The 15,429-nt window shown below is 42.3% G+C and overlaps 1 protein-coding gene across 1 annotated transcript in view; it reads left to right on the top strand.

Annotated features, from left to right (window-relative positions):
• The window catches only part of LOC106635937 (protein bric-a-brac 1), a 177,553-nt gene that overhangs the window by 120,668 nt on the left and 41,456 nt on the right, over nt 1–15,429 (top strand). The window lies entirely within an intron of this gene.

Consider the following 15,429-nt stretch of genomic DNA (forward strand, 5'->3'; position numbering starts at 1 on the left):
AAAAAACGGAGTTGTCGCCTTTTTGCATTTTGTTGAAAATATTTGCGATCTAAAATTACTCACGCGAGTCGATTACACAAGACAAGATAAAATAGATATTGATAAGCTGTCCCCAACGGTAGTTGGAGCAGACACTTCAAGTTAAAGTGTAGTGTTATTTTAGCTATACGCATATATATATATATATATGTACTTTTCTGTTGAAAAAATTTTAATAAATTATAGATAGAGACGTGTAAGAGTATTATTAGTTATTTTTAAATCTAAAAACTGGGTCAATTTAATGTAACTAATGATAAGATGCTCGCGTTTCGTAAAACATGATTCGCTGTATGTTTACCCAGATTTTTTTTTTTTTTTTTTTTGTAAGTGTATAATTTATTTGCAGTTATAATAATTTCAAAAATGATTAGATTTAACTCGTGAGATTTCTGCTGTTGATGTGCCAATTTAATTTTACACATTTATGACTACAACGATACATAGTTTCATCCACGCCTTTTATCACGAACAAATATTGCGTATTAAAATTGACTAAACAAAAATTTTTTACGATAGCTTTGCATTTCAGTGCAAAGATTACGTAATTTTACTAGTTTAAAATAAATGTTGCATCATAAAAATTTCACAATTTACTGTAAATACATGCACAAATCTTTTTATCTTTCCGTCTTTGCTAATATTAATAATTACCACACTAAATTTATGGGTGCAAATATAATTTTTTTAAAAATGTTACTGTTTTTGGTAATGAAACACATGATAATGAAATGTTAAACAAAATCATCGAGTCTACAGGTAGAAGATGACTGTAATAAAAACAACGTCAATCAACGTCAACGGCATCAAACATAAAAAACCATAATGACTGGTGAGCGTAACTTCAGGTGTTTTTTTTTTTTTTTTTTTTTTTTATGAGAAAACACAAAATTATACGCAATCCTTATTGTACATCGAGGTAACAGCTGATTCCCTTACTTTGCACTATGCTGCTCCGTTTTTTTAAATAACATCAAAAGTACATACACTGCCAACGACTTTTAATCAAAACTCGTAATTACAACCTCAACTAAATTTCCATTACAGTCCAGGTTGGATCCTTAGCCACGGTCCGGTTAATTAAATCACCGCTCCGCGCTTGTTGAACCAAAACTCTGCATTTCGCGATGGAGAAAAAAAAAAAAAAAAAAAACGAAAAAACAGAAAGTTCTCGTTTTTCGCTCGCCTACAGCGACAACGACGCGCATCAGCTCTTACAGCTTGTCGTCAAAGAGCTCGCGACAACGAGATTATTCAGGCTGGGGGGGGGGGGTGATGTGAAGCAACGGTGTACAAGCTTTTTCGTTCGCTCCTTCGCAAAGGCAAACACCAGCAGCAGCTGGGTACGCGCACGTACCTCGTCCGAGGCTCGAAAAGTAGGAAACGCTGTCGAAAGATTAGGAACACGGGGGCCGGCAGGGGGTGGTCGTTCGTGTTCGAGTAATGCCGCCCGGGTGATATCTCACCATTAGGGGTAATCATCCCCGCTGCAGCACATCGGCCCGCGAGGAGAAGCGCACCCCCTTCCGTCCTCCTTCGCTTCCGCGGTAATGCCTTGTAATTTATAACGCGCCTCTTCCGCGACGAGAAGCTTTCCCTGCTGCGGTGTGTCTACGTATACACGCGCGTGCAAGAGAGACAAAGGAGATGGGGAGCTTGACGCCCGTCCGCGGTAAATATATCAGTGTTAGAGAGCCAAAGGCCGACCGAGGAGCCAAATTTGTAAATATGGGGTCTAATGTATTCGCCCGCTATCTTTTGCGCTCCGCGCGTTTTGTATAGGTGCAGGGTACACGTGTATATGGTTGCGATTACGCGGACGATTTGTCAGCTTTTTGTTCTCGGCTTTTGTTATTTTTCATCTTTCGGAACCACGTCACAAGCAACACGAAGAAGAATCGCAGTTTTGCGGAAAGATTGTACGTTTCGTTACATTTAAATGGGTCATTTCAATCGAGGTATTGGTCCACCTGTACGTTCTTTTCCCTTTGCTTCCCCACGTGCACGTGACAGGATTTATCTCGCATTAAAGTAATGAAAATGAGACAAAGAAATAGGCATTCCGTATTAAAATGAAGGTACGCGCCGAGCATTAGCAATAAGGGAATTGCTCTCGAGTAAATCAAGGATACAATGTTATGATGCACTATGTGACGCTCTGGTGATTTGTGCTTAACAATTTTTCCGAGCATGTATACACCGTACGCGTGACGCGTGACCTCGGGCTGTCGAGTGCTCGTCACGCAACGTATAACTCAGACTAAGAGGAAGTTTGGCTGGATTTTTTCTCAACTTTCACGCTGATTAGGGGGAAAAATATTTTTTAATGAGAGAAGTCTTTTAAGCGTTTGAAGAACAAAAATTAAAAAAAATACCGGAGGGAGGGGGAAGGGGAAACAGTGCAGTTTTCCCGGCGGCTAAATTACCGGGCGCGCCGCGGGCGTCCGAAGGCTCTCTTAAAATTAAAACTTGGGATGAAAAAAAATTGTTTGGAGCGCATGAAATTTTAGTTTATTCAAATACACCTGAAAAAAAACTTTCATGCGAAGCCCAACCCTTCATGCCCCAACCGGACTTTTTTAATCAATATTTATATTCCGAAAGTTTCCTCCGCCGCGCTTATGAGTTTTTTCATTACAAAAGTTTTCATTTAACTAAGTAGATGAAATAAACGGCCCCTCAGCCCCCCCCCTTGCCTTCCCCACCTTGGTATTCTCTCGCAATGAACATTTTTCAAGAAGCCCAGCCGCGCCACATCAGCCACCCGCGGAATATAATTGAAAAAATTTTCCCCATCTCCAGTCCGAACGGATATACATCTGTAATTACACGATTCGGAGATTAGAGCTCGCAAATTGTACCAGCGAATCACCGAGAGACCGTCCGATGTCAGCAATTGCGGTAAATGACTCGCGAAATATCCCCATCATCCACACGCGTCTTTAGTGACTCTAACAAAAAAAAGAAAGAAAAAAAAAAAAAATACTATTTGGGCGCGAGAACCGATCGAAGCGAGATGAAAACTCCGCCGCTTATAAGCTCCCCTTAATGTATGCAATCGAGCAGCTCAAGGATATGCCCGTTTTAATTGCTCTAAAAAATACACAACCCCCTCGCCGAACCCGTCTTTTTTTTACTACCCCCCCCTCCCCCCATTAATCCGTGGAGCGATGCTGACGTTGTCGTTCGTTCACCTGTATATGTGTGAGGGAAAAAGCAGCAGCCCAAGAAACCTCTGTGCCAAGGCCTTTTTAAAACGCAGCAACTTTTAATCACGACGTCTACTCTGACGTACATGTATATACACACACGTGTGTGTTGCAGAGTCATCCATAAGTATTATGCTCGCATGAAGCACACAACAAAAAAAAAAAAAAAAAAAAAAAAAAAGAGCCAGTGCAAAAGAGGACGGCACACTTTGAGCAAAGCTCGGGTGCCTCTTCGCAGCGCGGCATATTAAAACTTGTACACAGAGCCACTTGGCTCGCGGCCGATCTTTTTCGCAAACACGGGAATCATACATACGTATACACACACACACACACACACACACACACGTATAATACACGTGTACGCGAGCCGTATAAGACGTAGACAAAGGCCCGTGCCTGATGCTGCTATTGCCCGTAATGTCTCGCCTCGTCTATTCCGCGGTTAAGCTTTCCGAAGCGAAGCGCCCAGCTCTTAAGCCGTATCGGCGCTCCCCGGCCAACCCCTTTCACGTCCCTCCTCCTCCTGTACTGACATTTATTCCTTTCCTTTCCTTTCCACACCCCTACTCCCCCCCTTCCCCCCCACTCGCTCAACTACACTCGATACGTGTCTTTCCGCGTTTTGCAAAATTATTAGCTGCTCTTGTATACATTCTCGTATGTATATAATACAAAAAAAACAAAAACAAGATGCGCTAATGTAACTGGCAATGCATTTGCTTGATTAGTATATCACCGTACTCCGTCTCTCTGTTGCTCTCTTTTTAAATTAAACCCCAGAGCTCGAATTGCGCTCACGCACGTGAGCTTTTTTCTCATCTTTTTTTCATACCTCCGCAAAATCGTGATTCGAAGCAATAAATCGTGAATAATAATTCAGTTTTTATAATGATAGTGTACGTATATTATACACGCGTGATTTCCAGCACAACGAAAGGATTGCGAGGGTGTTTCTCCGCTCGCGGTTTCGTAGCTTGAAAAGAAGCGATGGAAGAAAAAAAGAACAAGAGCAACCAAGAGGTTGGGGGGGGGGCTGGTGAAAAAAAGAGAGAGAAAGAGATCAATACGCCACTCTTGCCTCCGCGCCGAGCGTCGTATTTCATTTCGTCTTTTCTTCATCTCCACTTTCGTATGCCTTCTCCTTCCGCTTTTGCGTAGAGTTTCGCAGTTAAATGCGATCTGCAAACACCGCGAGCGGATATCTTTATTTAAACAAGGGATTTCTCAAGTGCGCGGGAAAAAAAGACGAGCACACCCATCCCCCCTCCAACCCCCTTTGTTTCCTTATGCTGTGTGATCTACAGTAGACGCGAGCACTCGTGTACTGGAAGCTCAAAGTCCCCTCGTTGTCCTCGACTTTCGAGCTATTGTGTGTATACATCGCGTGTACATGATACACAGGATGTGATCCAGAGGCGATTATTGCTGCTGATCTTTGCTCAGTGGCTAGAGAAAAATCGGAAAATTCTCGATACAAATATAAATAATGTAATGTAAAGATACTGGCTTTGATAGTGGTGTATACACAGGTACAAGTTGCCCGAGGTATCGGTATGGGTGCAGCTGCGCAGCGTCGAATAATAATTGTCCTCTGTCTTTGGCTGTTGCGCCTTGACAGGCGGCAAGCGGAGCATGAAAGGTGCAAGCGAGTATGGCGAAGCAAAAGAGAAAGCCGAAGAAGTAGGGAGAAAAGCTAAGGTATAATATATATGTATATACCATGAGAGCGGGGGCCGCCGCTTCCAAGTTGGAAAAAAGGGGTTTGAGGAGTCGGGGGGAGGCGAGCTGACAGGCCTGGCTGGCGAGAAAACTTTTTTCATTTTTATTTCACCTTTTTAAAGTATTCCTGCCAAGAAAAACAGCCATTAGCGGGAGTTTTCGCTTTTCGCGCGAAACTTTTTTAACCCCCCCCCCCTTGCTCGCCCCCCACCCCCGTGAATTTATGTCGGCCTCCCCCGCGAGCGAGCAAGCCAGATGGATAGTGTGGAAGGAGACGAAAGTGAAAGAGGACCGAGGCTACACAGAGGGAGAGGCCAAGTTTCGCGCAACTCTTTTCTCCCGCGAGCGAGCAAGCGCTTTTTCACCCCCCCCCCCCCGAGCGCATTTTTCATCGTATATAAATTCTTATTTATATGCGGCGCTGTGTGCTCCTCCGCGATTAAGAGAGAGGGGGCGAATGGAAGGCCGAGTATGGGCGAAAAATGAAAACAGAGGGAGAAAAAACGAATACGGCTGGCCGTCACGAGATCGCCGCGCTGTACAAGTCCTTTGCGAGGGTTTCCGTGTATATATGTACGCGTGTACGAGTGTAACATAAAAAAAAAAAAAAAAAAAAAAAAAAAAAGGAAAGGGGAACGATCATCCGAGGATCTTATCGCGAGAGGGGGGGTGTGCGTGGGCCAGCTGTCATCCGATGTGTAGCGGTGAACCGTCGGTGGCAAAAAATGCTAGGGTTTTTTTTGGGAGCGATAAACATCGGTGTGAATCATCAGATGCCTCTCGTTACTTTGGATCTCTATGGTCGATTTTGCGTTTTGTCGATGCTCACTCTTGTGTATACCTGCGTCATCACCAACAAAGTTTTTTTGTCGACTTACTAGTCACGTTGACAAAGTTCCAGCTGACATTACCACCCGGCGACTATTGCTCTGTCCAAATTTGTCCGGTAGGTATAGCACACACAATGACGTTCGTGAAGCCCAACCGTGGGATTGAGCGTATGGGTGGATGTGTGGGAAGAAAAGGAGAGTTCCATAAGGTAAAACGCCCAATACTTGGACAAAACTGAAATTCAGACCGATACTTGGACAGTGGAAAATCAGTCATTGTAGCAAATAAAAAAGAGATATTTTAAAAAACGTAATAGATTAATATTGCTATGATTATTATTGATGATATACTTGAATTTTTAAAAAAATTTCAGCAACATTTAATACATGCGAATGATTCTAAATTTCACCGTAGGCGCCATAAGACTGCGATAATTTTTCTCCGTTTTCTATGATTTTGATAATAGGTAATGCTCGTTAAAATTAATCCAATGCATTTGTATAAATGCTGTATGGTATTATTTTACAACTTTTACATTAATTAACAATATTTCTAATGTAATCGTGGACAAAAAAAATTTTTATAATGTAAAATTAGCTGTCCAAGTACACCTCACGATTTCGTAGTAGTTGGACAGACGTGGAGCTCTTGTCCAACTTCAGGTCATAGGCACAAAAACGTCGTAGCCAGTACATGGACATACAATCAAAGTTGTTTACCTTTTAACGTAGTTAATCTTTTATGCGAATTTTTTAAACAAAAGTGTATAAAAAGTGAAGTACTTTGTAGAAAAAAAACACTTTACTAATCAGTTTTGTTGTTAAGGGGTGCACCGCTTTAAGAAAATTGTTTTTTCAACATTTTTAAAAGTTAACCTCCAATTCACTGTAAATACAGATGAAGTATGGGTTCTGAAAAGAGGAAAAATGTTTTTAAAAAAATATAAAATAATGAAAAAGAACAAAAGTGGAGGTCATACAACAAAAACAAAAAAGAAAAGTAAGAAAAATTATAGTCTTATTAAAAATAAATCTTAAATAACAAAATTAAAAAAAAAACAGTAAAATTGGTTTTACACTATCTCACTGATAGAATAATTGAAAAAACTGAGTACCGAGGTGAGAGCTTAATTGAGTTGGATAATTCGTTTGCTATTGAAGAGATGCAGTTCCTTCTAAAGAAAATTCAAATCAAGAAGGAGAAGTGCGATTCCTCACAATTGAAAATGTTGAAAATCAAAATGCACCCTGAGGGATTTATCTTGCATTTAATAAATTATTTTTGGAAAAAAGATTAATAATTTTACTTACGAATTTTACGTAATAAATTTGTTATTATTTATCCCCTTCGTTAACATTTTTTCGTTATAAGGTATTTATCTAAATACATACTTTAGTTTTAATAAGTACTTGTGCCTTATCGTAATTTATACAACTGTAAAATCGTTTAAGTTAGTATTGTCCAAGTACTGCTTTCCAACTTGTCCAAGTACTGCAGCATTGTCCAACTTTTGGTTTTCAAGGTTGTCCAACTACTACGACAGTCGAGAATGATTGTCCAACTACTCCGATAAGTTGACATGTTTTAAAATGTACGATAACTATTATTTAAGAGCTATTTTAAAACATTTTTTGTGTGTTATATAATCCTAAGGCATCCTAATTACAAGTAATTATTTAAAAAATATGGAAGTATTGCACATTAACTTCGGAATATGAGCGTTAAAATTAGTTTCGAAAAATCTGTCCAAGTATTGGGCGTTTTACCTTAGACGCGTTAGACGGAAATATACAGCAACACGTGCCAGTAGAGATGTACACGTAACTTTAGCATATACGCTGATAAATCTCTCGCTGGCCCTATCTGGCATACCAGTACTTATATATACATCATGGATAAAATGGTATACGGCTGCAGGTGTGTATATATGAAGGGTAACGTATAGAATAATTGTATGTATGCGTCCAGGGCTATAGAGCTTCTTTAAGGTCAGCCACGTATAAATACGGATCGCTCGAGAATTAATGATTACTCCAGTTAAAATATACCGATGATGTTCCATAGAGTGCATCACTCTTGCGTGTCGCGTATTGTGGCGTGGTTAAGTGTAGGTGTGTTTATACCCTATACGTAACAAGTACGTATACATACTCGTGGTACATTACCTGTACAACCTTATACCACTAACAAACACACAACTAAGGCTCACTCACAAAGGGTAGTTGAGAGCTTTATATACGTGTATATACTGCCAACGCGTATAATGTATAATATAGTGGATAAATAATAAGGGTACTGAAATTTTTCAATAGTTTATGAATTATGGCCTCCTTTAGCAGCCGAGCGAGCAAGTTAGCGTACACGTTATTTTTGAATAAATTATAACTTAGAGAAACTTTTGCACGGCTATCAATAAGTAAAATACGACTGCCCATTGTCTACTGCGCTCTTCTAATTGTAGGTTACAAATATATACATATGGACCAAATATATAAGTACATATGGACGCTTTCGTACGTACGCATATGTACGCCACATTGTAGTGTTAAACCCTTTTTTTTTTCATCATAAAGCATTAATGCTTGCTTGATAAACTTTTTGGTATCTCGTTTCTTTTCATAAGTAGTGTGTAACTTTATGCGCGCGTTTGTTCATAAATAGGTTATTCTAAGCGTTTGTTCATAAATAGGTTATGTCCAACCGCGAGGCGAATGTGGGGTGAAAATTTGATGAATCGCCAAGTCCATATGTACGTAACTTTCGAATTATAATTTTACAAATCTCTTGGAATTTTCACCAAGTGAGCGTTAAATTAACCATTTCACCTGCAAAACTTTAATTTCACGTTGCAAATGTACTCGGAGGGGCCGAGCTTGAGTTACTTTAGCGTTTCAGATGAAAAATGACGAATGGAATGAAAACAACGTTCTCGTATGATTGTACATAACGAACACAGCTCGCTTGCCGGCGACTCAAAGGTCAATCCCCAAATCTCCAACCCCCCAATATCCACGATAAACAGCAACGGTGCACGCATCAGCTCCGACGTGCAGTTACCGCGGCTGGGCCTATAATGCGGATAGCTGGGAAGACGCATCGAAAACAGCTCGCAGTAATATCCAGCTAATACAGCAGCTCTCGAGGGCTGGAGAGGCGCTTACAGGTGGAACTCGGTTAAGGGGCCCGAGTAAGGGGACGGAGGCGCCAGGGGTGTCCTAATCCGATTGCTCCGCGGCGAATCGACCTCCAACACTTCTGCGTGGCTATATATGTGTGTGTGCATGTGTACGACGGTTCATCCGCGTGCTCGCGTCTACCGCTTTCGGCTTGCGTCCGAAAACGGATTAGTCGGCACTATAGGCCGTAGCGATTGTTCGACCCCCTTTCCCCTGATTGGCGCTTTCCCCCCCCCCTTGCAGTGTTCACTGTTTACTTGGCAGGTTCGCGATATCGATGCGAGAGCAATACGAGCGCTCGTGTATTTATTACGGCCCGTTGTGTTTTTCATTCATTGCGCGAAAAAATACTCGCTCTTGTTTTCTTCGATCAAACTGTACAAATATATATATGTGTGTGTGTGTGTACGGGGCGCCGCCGGAGTGGTGTGTTGTTGTTATTTCAGGCTAATGACGAGAATAGCGGGGCCGGGAATTTTATGCAAAAAAAAAAAAAAAAAAAAGGAGGGTGGACGAGAGTCGCGAGGGATTTTTATCATCGGCCAAATAAGAAAATGAAGCCCCATTCGTCGCGCACGGCTCTTCTGGATAAACATGGCAGTGCATAAATATGTAAATTTTGTACAAAAAAAAAAAAAAAAAAAAAAAAAAAAAAAAAAAAAAAAAAAAAAAAAAATCGAGTTGCCAAGCTGGCTTTTAATTTTTAAAGCAGGTCTCTCTTGTTTGTTTAGTCCCGGGCGCGCGTGCTGGGTTGTATTTGCGCGCATGTAGTGTAAATATTTTTTGAATAAAAAAAAAGGGCGATGCGCGTATACGTGGACGACAATTGCGCAGTTCATTTGAGCCGGTGCATTTTTTATTTGGTCGCTTTGGTCCGCTCGCTCGCACCGGTGGTCGAAAAAAAAAACAAATCGAGGGCATAAAACAACATAATTTGCTTTACGGCTGAAAAGTTGTGCATACCTTTTGATTCGAGTATACCTGCCCCCCCGTGCAGTGTTTTATTTATATACATATGCAGCGCCAAAATTGCAAAAAAAACGATTATAGCCGTTCATTATGTCTACACACACACACACGTTTGGCGTTGCAGCCCGTACATAGATTTATAATACACGTCTATATAATATATATGCAGGATCGACGGAACATAATAGGAGAAAGGGAAAGTTAGTCAGGGTATGTATACGTACGCGTCTCGAGGTTTCGACGTAATTAGGCCTCTCTCTTCTCAATGCACGGCTTGGAAGAAAAAAAAAAATTTTAATTTCATAAATGCACGAGTGCCGTACACGCGTACAGACGTGCACGCATATATGTGTCTAATACACGCGTGCTACATACACATATACATATATATATATATGCACGTGCATCAGGAGTTTAATTATGTATGCCCAACAATTTCCATAGAATAAATAGTAGCCTATCTTGCCCTCCTCGCTCCGTTCGTTTCTCCCACCCATCCACCCCTCCTTTCCTCTGACCCACCCTCTCCTCTGTCTATCTTCGTTCACGTACACACACACACAGGGTATAATATGTATAGATACGTGTACGCGTCGCGTACAATTGAACGAGGATAGAGTATATAGCAGCAGCAGCAGCCGCAAGGAGGAGGAGGAAGAGCATACAGAAAGAGAGTGGTGGTGGTGGTGGCGATCGAACGGGTCATTAATCAAACCACACCCACGCCACCCCGTGAACACACGGACAGACATAGCCCACCAGCGACGTCGTAACGGCTGGCTCGCGTGAAAATCGAAGCCGCGCGGCGAGCCTCGCCTCTCTCTCTCTCTCTCTTTACAACCCCTTCGCAGCTGCACCCTTTGCTATACTCCCTCACCCCCGCCCCCGTTTCGTTCCTTCTCCTCCCAATATACCGACATCCTCCACCCACACCTTGTACACACGCACGTACATTTAACGGCGTGGAACCCAGTACGCGAATTATTATATATGGTTGTGTATACATATATACACGTTGGAATACACATGCTGTGCCCAAGCTAATGTGCTGCTGTGACGTCGTAACGTAACAAATAACGCCCCACTGGGTTGCAACGGCACTTCCCTCCGACAGTATACGATATACAATACGTATAGGCGCAGTGGAATTATCGCGAACCAAATTTTCGCGTCCCTCTACAAAGTTCTGATCAAGAATTTTTTTTTTTTTTTTCTTTTCTCCTTTCCTCCCTTTTTGATTTCGCTGTTGGTACATATACCTTATATGTAATACATATCCTCGAAGAGAAGAGAGCCATGCAGTTATACCGTCGTCGACCGACGCATTATATAATATGTCATCCCTTGCACGAGCCCGTATATTACGCGACACTTGTGCTTGCACGTGACAGATAGGCTCGCGTGAACGTTAATGTGTATATATATATATATATATATATATATATGTACACTTGTGTAGCCGTTGAAGCGAAGTGATAGAGAGAGAGGGATCGAATGAAGGGGGGGGGAGAGAACACTCTTGGTTATAACATACGCAAGGGTGGTAGGTATTTTCAACTCGTCAAGTACACGGACATATTAATGGTTCGATTAATAATTTGACAGAGACCAATCTTCTCATGTTTTTTATCATTACTATTATTATTTTCTTTTTCTTCATTTATTCACATCTTATACATAAATACGTAACATATATATTATACGTATGTACGTATGGTATGGTATATGGGTTATACACCTCCCTGTGCGCTGTAATTACACGTTGCGAGGTATGTATATATTATACGTGTCATCGCGGTGAAATGTATAGCGCATGACAAATTCATCGGTGTACTTATTTAATTTAAGACGTACAGGCGCGTTTGTGTGTATATCATCGATTGCACGGGAGTGAATCCTATGTAAATATATATATATGTACCTGTTATACCCGGAGGGGTATATTTAACAAACGAAGGATTTGGACAAGACGAAAGACGCGACCTGGAAAACAAGAATCACCGTTGTCCATCTCGTTGGGCCATTACCTCGTAATTCATGGACACACACTGTAGCTACAACAAAAAAGCCACCACCAGCGACAAAAGACGGAAGGATGAGCTTTCGAGCTTCTTGGCATTGAATCCACGTCGAAAGTGAAATCTCCTCCTTTTTGATCCAGCATCCACCCCCACTGTAAGGACCAACTGCCTCTGTACGCAGTAAACTCCTTGATGGGATTTTTGCCCCAGATCGGCCAATCATATACGTACGTACAACACGTGGATGATCGAAAGGGCGCAAAAGTGACGCAACATATGTAATTATAGTACCTATGTGTTCCAGCGTTGAGGGAAAAGGATATTACCACGCCGCGTACGCGTGCTGTTGCTCGCGAGGGAACGATCAACCGGTGCGGATACGCGCGCGAACGATATCACGCGCTGACCAGCCGTGCCCACCTCCTTTTTTGCACACGCACTCACACACGTGTACAGTATACCCCGCTTAGAAGGTATGGACCACGCCGGATGGAAAAGGGGGGGTATAGGTAGCTCACGCGTACACAGAGACACAGGGGAAACAAGGACGTGCATTTACAAGTGTATCGGATGCAGGGAGCATTATAGCCGTTGTTGTCCGTATATGTATATATAACACTGAGCTTGCGGTGCACTTTCTGGAGCCATTCCTGTACACCTACACATCTGTTATGTATAGCGTATACCCATACGAGTGGCTGCTTCGGCCCGTGTATAACCAAACTCTAAGGGAGACAAGGAGGTAAAGCGCGCAGAAACCTCTTCGTATGTATATAACCATTGTGTTCGGGGCATATACATACATACATACATACTATTGTTCTACTCGGCTAATATCCAAAATGGCCGTGTCTAGTGTTACACACATGTACCAGCTCTCCCTTGTTCTGTCGTGCGAAAATCCAGTGCGCTCCTGCTGGTGTGGTACACGGGTTGTACATACACACGTACATGTATGTATAGGGAGATGGAGATTGAGAAGCTGCAAGAGTGAGAGAATCGGAGGTAGCGCTGCACTTTCGCCGTCCCTGTCCGATATACGCACACACGTGTGTACGAAAGGGGTTGGAGGAGGGGAGAGGGGGGAGAAGAAAGCTGTAGAACTGCCGATATTGCATATAAATATATGAACGCGTCCGCGAGATAACAGTCATTGGCACACATACAGCCTAAGGCTCTCGGCTGTGTGTATATATACTGGATGTGAACATACACGTGCATCCATATATGTGTATGCCTCCGACACATTCGCGCGTCGTATCGATCGTCCTCAGAGTCCCTCTCATCTCTCGTTCTCTCCCCTATCTTTCCCCATCTTCTTCGCCCACCCTGTCGTACCCCTTCACTCGCTCTCTCGCACCCCCCCGAGGGCGACGTGTTTCCAAAAAGCTGCGCGAGGCCTGCATTCGACCCCAGACAGCGGACATCATTCTATGATATCTCTCCTTCCCTGATTCAATGATTGTCGTCATTCATAAAAGCAACCGTGCCCTCATGCGTTTCGAACAATATTTGGCCGAAACGAATAATCCCCATCTCGCACGAGTTTAGTACGGAATGCTTACGATGTACGATAAATTGGGCTTGCAAGCTCGAGCTTTTGGGTGGAAGGTAAAGAGGGGAGAAAAAGGCGTAAAATATAAATAATACGTGGTGCAAGTCGTTGATAGAATTTACGAGGGCAATAGCCTTTGTATATGTATACTTGCACCCGCAAGGATAAAAAAAAAAGGGGGGGGGAAGGGGTAGGTAGCGAAAATTAAAAGGCTCGTCTAGATGAAAAATAGATGCCCGTTGCGTATAATGATTCCGATCGTCACCGTAACCGGAAAGACTCGGAACGCGAGAAAAAATGGTACAGCTGTGTAATGCTAGTCGTACAGGCGCGTAGCGCACTCGGCTATAAATGTGTACAAGGGCGACGAATGCGCGGCGATAAAGTTTTATTGAAGCATCGGTATATGTAGCAGCTATGTATACACGGCGAGTTTGTCGCGACAATACGAGAGGGGGAAAAAGGGGGTTGACGGGAGGGAGGGGGATGAGAGGAATTTCTTCGGGTATCATCAGCCACATCGGGAGGTCCATCTGGTGCAGGTTGCCGAGCGTAAAAAAATGTAAATGATTATAAATATTCATAAACAGAGCAAAGTTTATGTCGACTGAACCCTCCGGTAGCCGTCTGGCAAACGTATGCGGGAGGAAGGGGGTGGTCTGGCGTTTTGAGCTTGAAAAATATCGAGACAAAGTTCTTTCGAACGTACATTATTTGCTTCTCTGACGCAAGACCGTTCCCACACCAGATATTGAATATACTCCTTCTTTTGTTGTTGTGCGTCTTTATTTTTCGAGGGAGTGATTAATCTACCGCCTCCTCCGAGCTCTGTTTTCACAGTTCTCGGTTCACAGAGTGCAACGTATAAGGACAACCAAGACTGCATTAATCACAAAAGTTGGACGTTGTCTACCGGTGGTGACTTTTTTCACGCACAACCCTTATATATATAATAGACGATAACATTTTGTGCCTCTGCCACGTGTCTAGCCATACGGTACACTTGAGTATAAATTTGCTCGATAAGCATTTTTCTTTCGCGTTGAATAAAAAAAATGCAACGTAACAGAGAGGCCATGCGTAAAATACAATTTTGTTTTCGTGCTCGTTTTCTCTTCAATCGCAGAAAAATGGCTCTCTACGTCAAAAACAAGCTCTTTTATACGGCTTTTACTCTCGCGTTTTTTCAAAATACAACGAACAAAACGATACACGCGCGAGAGTTTTCTTCTTAAAGGTTTTCGAGAAAGTGGATAACCAATGTACAAGAGGAGTATTATGCTCACTGTAGTAACAATCGTCCTTAGAATTCATCACGCTCGTTGTGTCAAAGTAACTTCTCGGGCTGTCTGCTGCGTTAATATTATACATTTACAAATGTACTAAACACGGAAAAAAGTGTGTTTTAAAAGCTGCTCGCTGGGAGAGTGGAAAAGTATAACTACTCGTGAAAAAGGGAACGAGCGGGAAAATTGAGAAACTAAGAAAGGAAAAATTGCTCGAGTGCTTCACTTGTATACCTTTTTACGCGAAAAATTAGAGCTTTTTGAGATGGAATGCGTATACACACCGAGGACTCTTGTATGCATGTATTACGTATGTAATTTGTGCACGTACAAAACAAAAATGTACATATGTCTGGTAAGAAAGAGGAAAGAGGAGAAAAAAAGAAAAACGAGTGTGTCGAAAGATCAGACCGATGCGAGTGAGAAGAGAAGAGAGAAACGAGAGCGTGTATTATATATATATACGTAAACACGTGACGCACGTACACGTGTGTATCTATACATCTACACGTGTACGGTCGTCGTTCTCTCCGTGCGTATGGCTAATTAATTAATTGATAATTAACACGATCTCCCGAACGAGAGCCCGACAGGGTGAGCAAACGAGCGGGAGCGGCGGTT

Source organism: Copidosoma floridanum, unplaced genomic scaffold (assembly GCF_036245765.1).
Source record: "Copidosoma floridanum isolate Cflo_tuat_1 unplaced genomic scaffold, Cflo_Japanese_pri ptg000009l, whole genome shotgun sequence".
Lineage (NCBI taxonomy): Eukaryota > Metazoa > Arthropoda > Insecta > Hymenoptera > Encyrtidae > Copidosoma > Copidosoma floridanum.